The sequence below is a fragment of the Diceros bicornis genome, chromosome X (assembly GCF_020826845.1).
Source record: "Diceros bicornis minor isolate mBicDic1 chromosome X, mDicBic1.mat.cur, whole genome shotgun sequence".
Taxonomy (NCBI): Eukaryota; Metazoa; Chordata; class Mammalia; order Perissodactyla; family Rhinocerotidae; genus Diceros; species Diceros bicornis.
This window is the reverse complement of record NC_080781.1, coordinates 25,595,105-25,602,921: the sequence shown is the minus strand read 5'-3', so window position 1 is coordinate 25,602,921 and position 7,817 is coordinate 25,595,105. Positions and strand designations below refer to the sequence as shown.

At 44.7% G+C, this 7,817-nt stretch overlaps 1 pseudogene; it reads right to left on the bottom strand.

Moving 5' to 3' along the window:
- Positions 1-720: 720 nt before the first annotated feature.
- Positions 721-5,796, bottom strand: LOC131400889 (melanoma-associated antigen B4-like; annotated as a pseudogene).
- Between the last annotated feature and the right edge of the window lie 2,021 nt (positions 5,797-7,817).

The window sequence follows — 7,817 nt, the reverse complement described above, 5'->3', positions numbered from 1 at the left end:
TGCTTTATATGAGAGCTACTCTTAGACTCCACATTTCTATAGGCAGGGGTTGGGTCTATTATTCATACCATCCCCAGTACTAGCCAGGAGCCTTCTAAAGAGCAGATGCTAAATTAATATTTGCACAATTAAAGAGCAAGTGTGCAAGAAGGCAAATTTGTTATGATTTAACGTCTCCTACATTCTTGAATAAACTAGGCCAATCCAGGTACATAGACTTCAGTTTCACACTGAAAGACTAAAAGGAATAAAACAAACCAAGAATTGACTACTTTTTACACTTTTTTGTCTATCTCATGATCACACAGACTTTACTGTGGGGTAATTTCCTTTTTCACAAATATCCATATTCAAATGTCTCGTTATCTAGTTCTGAATGACAAAGAAGCAATTCAAGGAGTTTCAATTAGTTTTACATAATACCAAAAGGCTTAGTTTTCAACCCCAATCAACTCCAATCATTTATTGGAGTTTATCAAGTTGTATGTATGTTCATCAGTATGATCCATGTCGTTCATAAACTTGGAGTCTGAAGGTAAAAAAATCTTTAATTGAAAGGAACAACACTTAACAATAGGGAAAAGAAAGCAAATCTCCAACTTACACGTGTTGTACAGGAATGCAAATATGTTATACACTGTGTTCCCACAAGCCTCACCTTGGCCCTCCACTAGTAGGAAGACTGAGCGCCTTCTTTAACCACAAGGTGAAGACTTTGCCTCAGACCTCACTTGGGGTGACAGTAGCAGTTGGATGTGGCCCTGGTTCGTCCACTGGCCTTGGCAGTAGCGGCAGCCCTGGCTGCAGCTCTGGCTCGGCTCTCTCCTCCCCATCTCTCAAAGCCTCTTCATAATGGGATGAGAAGGCACTGGGGATGGTACCATTGACCTTGGCAAAAACTCCAGAACTTTCTTTTGCTGGTTTCAGTGTGGAGTCTTGGGCGCCACAGGAATTCACAGCGTGGAGGATCACTGTTGGTCACCTGCTGATACTCTAAGTACTTTTGCTGGAGCTATTCCTGGGTGATGACCTTCCTGGGCTCCCCGAAGATGAAGTGCCTACTTCTACCATAGATGTGCAAAAGATTCAGGAATTTTCAGATCTCCTCTCGGAGGCACGGCTGCCATTCAAGAAGATGACACACAGGAGAGGCATCAGAAGGCCATTCTTAGGAAGTGTCCTGCCACTGTTCAGACTCCCATCACTGGTGAGGACTAGCTTGCTGACAAGGCTATAGGAACGAGTACTGGGCTTGACTTCCTTCAATTCTAGGCCAAAGACCAGCTCCATGTGCTCAGAGGCTCTCCTGAAGATCTCAGGGAAGTGCTTCCTGTAATTTTGTTGACAGCCTTCAGCAGTGCTGCCTGTGTGATGGGCTCCTTCATTTTATACTTATACAGCAGGAACTGCACCAACATCCCTGCCTTCCTGGTTAGAAGATCTTTCAGCGAGCCCTCAGTGGAGGTTGGGGCTTTAGAGCAAGCTGCGCTTTCTCATATGAGCTCTTGACAGCTTTTTCACGCCTCGTGCATGAAATAGCTGCAGAAGTAGTGACGGTGGATGGGGATCTCTGAGGCTTCTAGACATGCCAGCTATAAGGGAGTCCAAGGGAGCATCTCCAAAACAAGAGAGGAGGAGAAAGGAGACTCTTCTGTGCTGCAGTGGCCTGAGCACCCTTGAGTTCCTGGGTCTTGCCCCTGGCCTGGTGGCATTTCTCACGGTCATGGAGCTGACACTTCTGACGTCAAGGAATGATGATTGTGTGATCAGGTGCAGCAGGCAGGAGAGCAGGTGATGCCAGCACCGGAAGGAAGGAGAATGAGATGGTGAGAGCACCTTAAGCAGGGAGATTCCACCTTGGCTTTAACCAAGGCCACTTCTGCAGGTTTTCTTGAGGATACTCTCTAGGAACCCACAGGCTCTTGTTCTCCTGGTCATTCTGTCTCTGAGAACCTAGTGGAGACAGAGTGAGCCTTCGGCTGCAGCCTGCCAGCCCTGTCTTTCACTGAGTAGGGTGACAGCATGGCTAGCAGTGGGGCCACTTGTGTTCTGGAGTGCCCAGGAGTCTCTATGTTTACCTTCAAGATTATCATGACAACTCTTGGCAAGACCTCAAACCTAGACCCTCTGCTACACTGAAATTGACACCTCCAAGCTCCCTGGGACCCATGAGAAGAAAGTGAGAGGGGCACCTTGGCCACCACGCTTACAGGGGGCAGCCACTGCTTACAGCTCTGTGGGGAGCTCTCTGTCTTGAGCTTGTTAGGTCCTCAGTTCTCATTCAGAGTCCTCATTTGGACAGCATGCAGGGTCGTGGACCTTCCCTTCTCCTGACTGGTGACTGAACCTTCAGACCAAGGATCTCACCTCCTCTAGACCTGATATAAAAGGTGATGGGGCTCCATGAAAGGAATCATCGATAATCTGGACTTTGTTAAAATTAAAACTTCTGGATCCAGCCCTGATGGCCTAGTGCTTAAAGTTTGGCACACTCACTGCTTCAGCGGCCCGGGTACATTTCCCAGTCATCGAACCACACCATCCATCTGTCAGTTGTCATGCTGCCTCGGCAGCTCACAGAAAAGAACTAGAAGTACTTACAACTAGGATATACAACACTGCACTGGGGCTTTGGTGGGGAAAAAATAACAGGGGAAGAATGGCAATAGATGTTAGCTTAGGGCGAATCTGTCCCCACCAAAAAGAAAAAAAAAAGCTAAAACAAAGATATCTGCTCTGTGAAATACACCATCAAGCTATTTTACTTCTGCATATTTATGCAAAGAACATGAATACACTAATGTGAAAAAATACATGCAGCCTTATGTTCATTGAGCATTATTTAGAATAGCCAAGACTTGGAAACAACCTAAGTGTGCATTGACAGATGAATAGATAAAGAAGATGTGATATAAATATATGCATATGTGTATATATATATGTGTGTGTGTATATACACAGACAATGGAATACTACTCAGCCATAAAAAAGATGAAATGTTTCCATTTGTGACCACAGGGCTGGACTTTGAGGATATTATGCTAAGTGAAATCAGTCAGATGGAGAAAGACAAATATCGTATGATTTCACTCACATGTAGAAGATAAAAAAAAAAAAAAAGAGAAACAACAAACAAACACAAAGATATAGAGAACAGATTGGCAGTTACCAGAGGGGAAGGGGGTGGGGGGAGGTCAAAAGGGGCAAAGGGGCACATATGTATGGTGACAGACAGAAAGTAGACTTTTGGTGGTGAACACGATGCCGTCTATACAGAAGTTGAAATATAATGATGTACACATCCAATTCATATAATGATATAAACCAATGTGACCTCGTTAGAAAGTTAACGAAATAAAATAAAGTAAAATGAAAAATTATATGAAATAAATTTTAAAAAAGAGAACAGGAAGGTGTGCCTAATGCTGGGAGAACATATTTGCAAAAGACATATCTGATGAAAGCTGTTATCCAAAATCTACAAAGAACTCTTCAAACTCAACAAGAAGAAAACCAACAGCGTAATCAAAAATGGGCAAAGGATAAGAACAGATATCTCACCAAAGAAGACATACAAATGACCAGTAAGCATATGAAAAGATGCTCAGCATCATACGTCATTAGAGAATTGCAAAACAAAATAACCAGACACCACCGCGTCCCTTTTAAAACGGCGAAAATCCAAAGCATGGACAACAACCAATGCTGGTGAGGACATGGAGCAACAGGAACTCTCACTCATTACTGGTGGGGATGCAAAATGGTACAGACGCTTTGGAAGACGGTTTGGGAGATTCTTACTAAACTAAACAGATTCTATACTGTTGGTGGGGATGTAAGTTGGTACAGCCACTATGGACAACAGTGTGGAGGTTCTTCAAAAAATTAAAAGTAGAACTACCACATGAATCAGCAATCACACTTGTGAGTATAGAGCCAAAGGAACAGTAATCAGGATTTTGAAGCACTACCTGCATTTCCTTGTTCACTGCAGTATTAGTCACAGTAGCCAAGACATGGAAGCAGCCTAAATGTCCGCTGATGGACAAATGGATAAAGAAAATGTGGAATAGGCATACAACAAGACTATCATTCAGCCTTAAAAAGGAGGAAGCTTTATAGAAGGTAAAGAAGTCCCTGAGATCGACTGTACAGCATAGGGCCTATAGTTAACAATACTGTACTGTATACTTAAAATTTGCTAAAAGGATAGATATTATGCTAAATGTTCTTATCACAAATAAATAAATAAGAAGGTTGGGAGCAGGTCAAGCCCCATGGCCTAGTGGTTAAGTTTGGCATGCTCCGCTTCGGCAGCCTGGGTTTGGTTCTCGGGCGTGGACCTACACCATTCGTCAATCAGTGGCCATGCTGTGATGGTGGCTCACATACCCAATAGAGGCAGATTGGCAACAGATGTTAGCTAAGGGCGAGTCTCCCTCAGCAAAAATGGGTGGGAGGAACTTGGAGGTGATGGGTATGTTTATGGCTTAAATTGTGGTGATAGTTTCATGGGTGCATACTTATCTACAAACTCATCAATTTGTACGTTAACTATGTACAGCTTTTTGTCTGTCAATCATACCTCAATAAAGTGGTTTAAAAAACTCCCAACTAAACATTATCTTACTATATGATCCAGCAATCCTGTTCCTTGGTATTTACCCAAGTGAACTGAAAACTTATATACTCAGAAAACCCTGCGTGGAGGGTTATAGCAGCTTTAGTCCTAGTTGCCAAAACGTGAAAGCAATGAAACAGTCCTTCAGCAGGCAAATGGATAAATAAACCATGGTACCTCTTGACAATGGAATATTATACAGTGCTAAAAGGAAATGAGCTATCTAGCCATGAAAAGACATGGAGGAACCTTAGATGTATATTCCTAAGTGAAACAAGCCAATCTGAAAAGGCTACATACTGCATGATTCCAACTCTATGACATTCAGGAAAAGGCAAAACTATAGAAGAAGTAAAAAGATCAGTGGTTGAAAGGGGCTCGGGGAGAGGGAGGAGTGGTTGGCAGAGCAGGGTGGATTTGCAGTGGAATGACACCATAATGGTAGATCAAAGTCATCACACATTTGCCAAGTCGCACAAAATGTACAACACCAGGAATGAAGCTTAATGTGACTATGGACTTTGCTTGCTGATGATGCGTCAATGTAGGTTCATTAGATTGTAGAAAATGTACCACTCTGGTGTGGAATGTTGATAGTAGAGGAGCCTGTGTTGGGGAAGAGGATATATGGGAGCTCTCTGTACGTTATGCTCAATTTTTCTGTGAACCTAAAACTTCTCTAAAAATTAAAATCAATTAAGGGCCAGCCCCAGTGGCCTAGGTGTTAAATGTGGCAAGCTCTGCTTCAGCAGCTCGGGGTCTGTTCCTGGGCGCAGAACTACACGACTCGTCTGTCAGTAGCCATGCTGTGGCGGCGGCTCACTTACAAAGAGAGGAAGACTGGCAGCAGATGTTAGCTCAGGGTGAAGCTTCCTCAGCAAAAAATAAAAAGAAATAGGGTCAATTAAGAAAACGTGATGGAGGACTCAGCCTCACACTCTGCCCTGGGGAGTTAAGCCTTGAGTGCAGGGGCAGGGCCAGACTCTTTGCTTTCCTCTCTATTCAGGAGTGAGTGGTCCCCTCACTTCTCACTCAGTTTCCTTGATTTACCCCCTGGCAGAGCCTGAGGCTCTCCTCTTTCTTGACCTGAGGATGTTTCCTCAGGGAAAGGCTCACACTTCCCTGAGATCCAACAGGAAGAGGTGAGGGTAGCCTTATTTGGCCCCACCTGCCATGGTCTCCTGTGAATGACAGCTGTGGCAGGCGGCTTGAGGCCCTGTGATGGTGATCCTACTCAGCGTTCCAACTCAGTACCCTAAATCTGACTCATGTGAAGGCCTAAGTTACTTCCCTCTGCTGACCTGAGACCTCTCCCCTCAGACCAAGATCCTTACTTCTCTGTTGCCCCTGAGAAGGATGTGAGGCTGTCTCTGCCTGACATTTATGCCTGCATCTCTCATGACAACAGGCAAGATTCTGTGGGGTCTCCACTTTATGGGTGTGGTGGTCTCTGAACCCTTCAGTTTACTCAGCTTCCTCGTGGCACACCTTGGAAATCCTACCTCTACTGACCTGATTCAGTCAACCCCAGACCAAAGTCTTTACCTTCTTAACCTCGTAACTGGGAATCAGGTCCAGTCACACCCCACCAAGGCTGTTTGGGGACTCCTAGGGCTGATAGCAGGGTCAGGAGTCTATGGGCCAGTTCTGGGTGTGTGCTTCCTCACCTCCTCATTCAGGGGCCTCACCTGCACAGATGTCAGAGACTGGGACTGCTCGCTCTACTGACCTGAAGTCATCCTCCTACAGCAGGACTCACAAGCCCCAAGAACCGTGAAGAATAAGTGAGGGGGCGCTCAGGCAGACAACTTTGCCTGCTGTGTTGCTCTCCCCTGGCCTCCTATAAGGGGATCTTCATCATGGCTCCTGTTTCTCGACTAAAGGCTTCCTGGGAAAGGCCACATGCCTGCAAACTCTTGACCAGTTTCCCTATTGCAAACCCTTCAGGGACTTGGTCCCTTCAGATATGAGATAGAGAAGCTGTAACACAAGGCAGAGACCCCAGGACAGATATGCTGTCAGAGAAAAAAGAATACGTTGACCTATTCCTTCTGTTTACTAGCCAGACTTAGCTTGTTGTGTAATTCCTGCTTCAACAGACTTAACTTTCTCTGCGGAAGGGGCTGCCCAGAATGGTTTTGTGAGCCTCTGATCTTTTGAGGTTATCTGACTTTGGATATATAGGTGATCAAATTGTCACGGAATGTTATCTTTCTCTTCTTTATTCACTTCTCAATTGTTTTGTTATGCTTATTGCTCTGGTTATGCATTGCAATGCAGTGTTTTGGGCACATGGCCCTTCTTTTTATCACTTGAGATACATTTTGGAGTAGTGAGAAGAAAGATGAATTAAGGAATACAAAGTTGGCCTCAGGCTGGGAGGAGCGGAAAAACGAGGCCTTTGGGCTAATTCAGGCCAGGGGTCTAGTTCCAACCCTGTTACTTAACAGCCGTGTGAAATTGGGCACATTACCAAACTCTGTGAGCCTCAGTCTTTTCCTCTGTGAAATGGGTTTCATAAGCTCTGTCTTGGGGATTGGTGCAACGTATATGATGCATGTAAAATGCCTGGCGCGTTGCCTGGCTTGTATTGAGACTTTCAAGAATGCCACTTCTTACTATGATTAATTTGCCCCTGGAGTCTCAATCTACTACACTGAGATTCAATGTTTAGTCCCGGAGATCAGAAAATATACAGTGCTCTAGGACAAAGAAAACCCTATCAGGCAAAATGCCGCTTAGCAAGGAACTCGAAGTAATATCTCCCCGTTAGAGTCTGTCATTCAGCGTCGGTGTGAGCTGGACTTCCTCGGTGGATGCAGCACAAAGATCCTACAATATGTTTCAAGGACCAAAATCTTACCTCCCTCTCAGCTGCCCTTCTTTCTAAACCACTCCTACTTTCATTCATTTCAACGTGCACAAAAATCTAGACCTTGCCTAGAGTTTGCCAAATTACGTTCATAATTTGAAGGACTTTTTAATGGAGTGAATCCTGGCTCCCCCAACCCAGGGCAAAGAGTGCCAGTCCAGTGGATTCTGGACATGCCCCCTCAGGGAAGCACAAGTTTCCCCCACAGTCCAAAACTTCACTTGACACGACTTCTCTTTTAGGAACGACCTACACTGGTACCTGTTTTCACTAAGTGAAAGAGATCTAAAGAGGATTTTTGCTTTTACAAGAAACGGTAAAAAG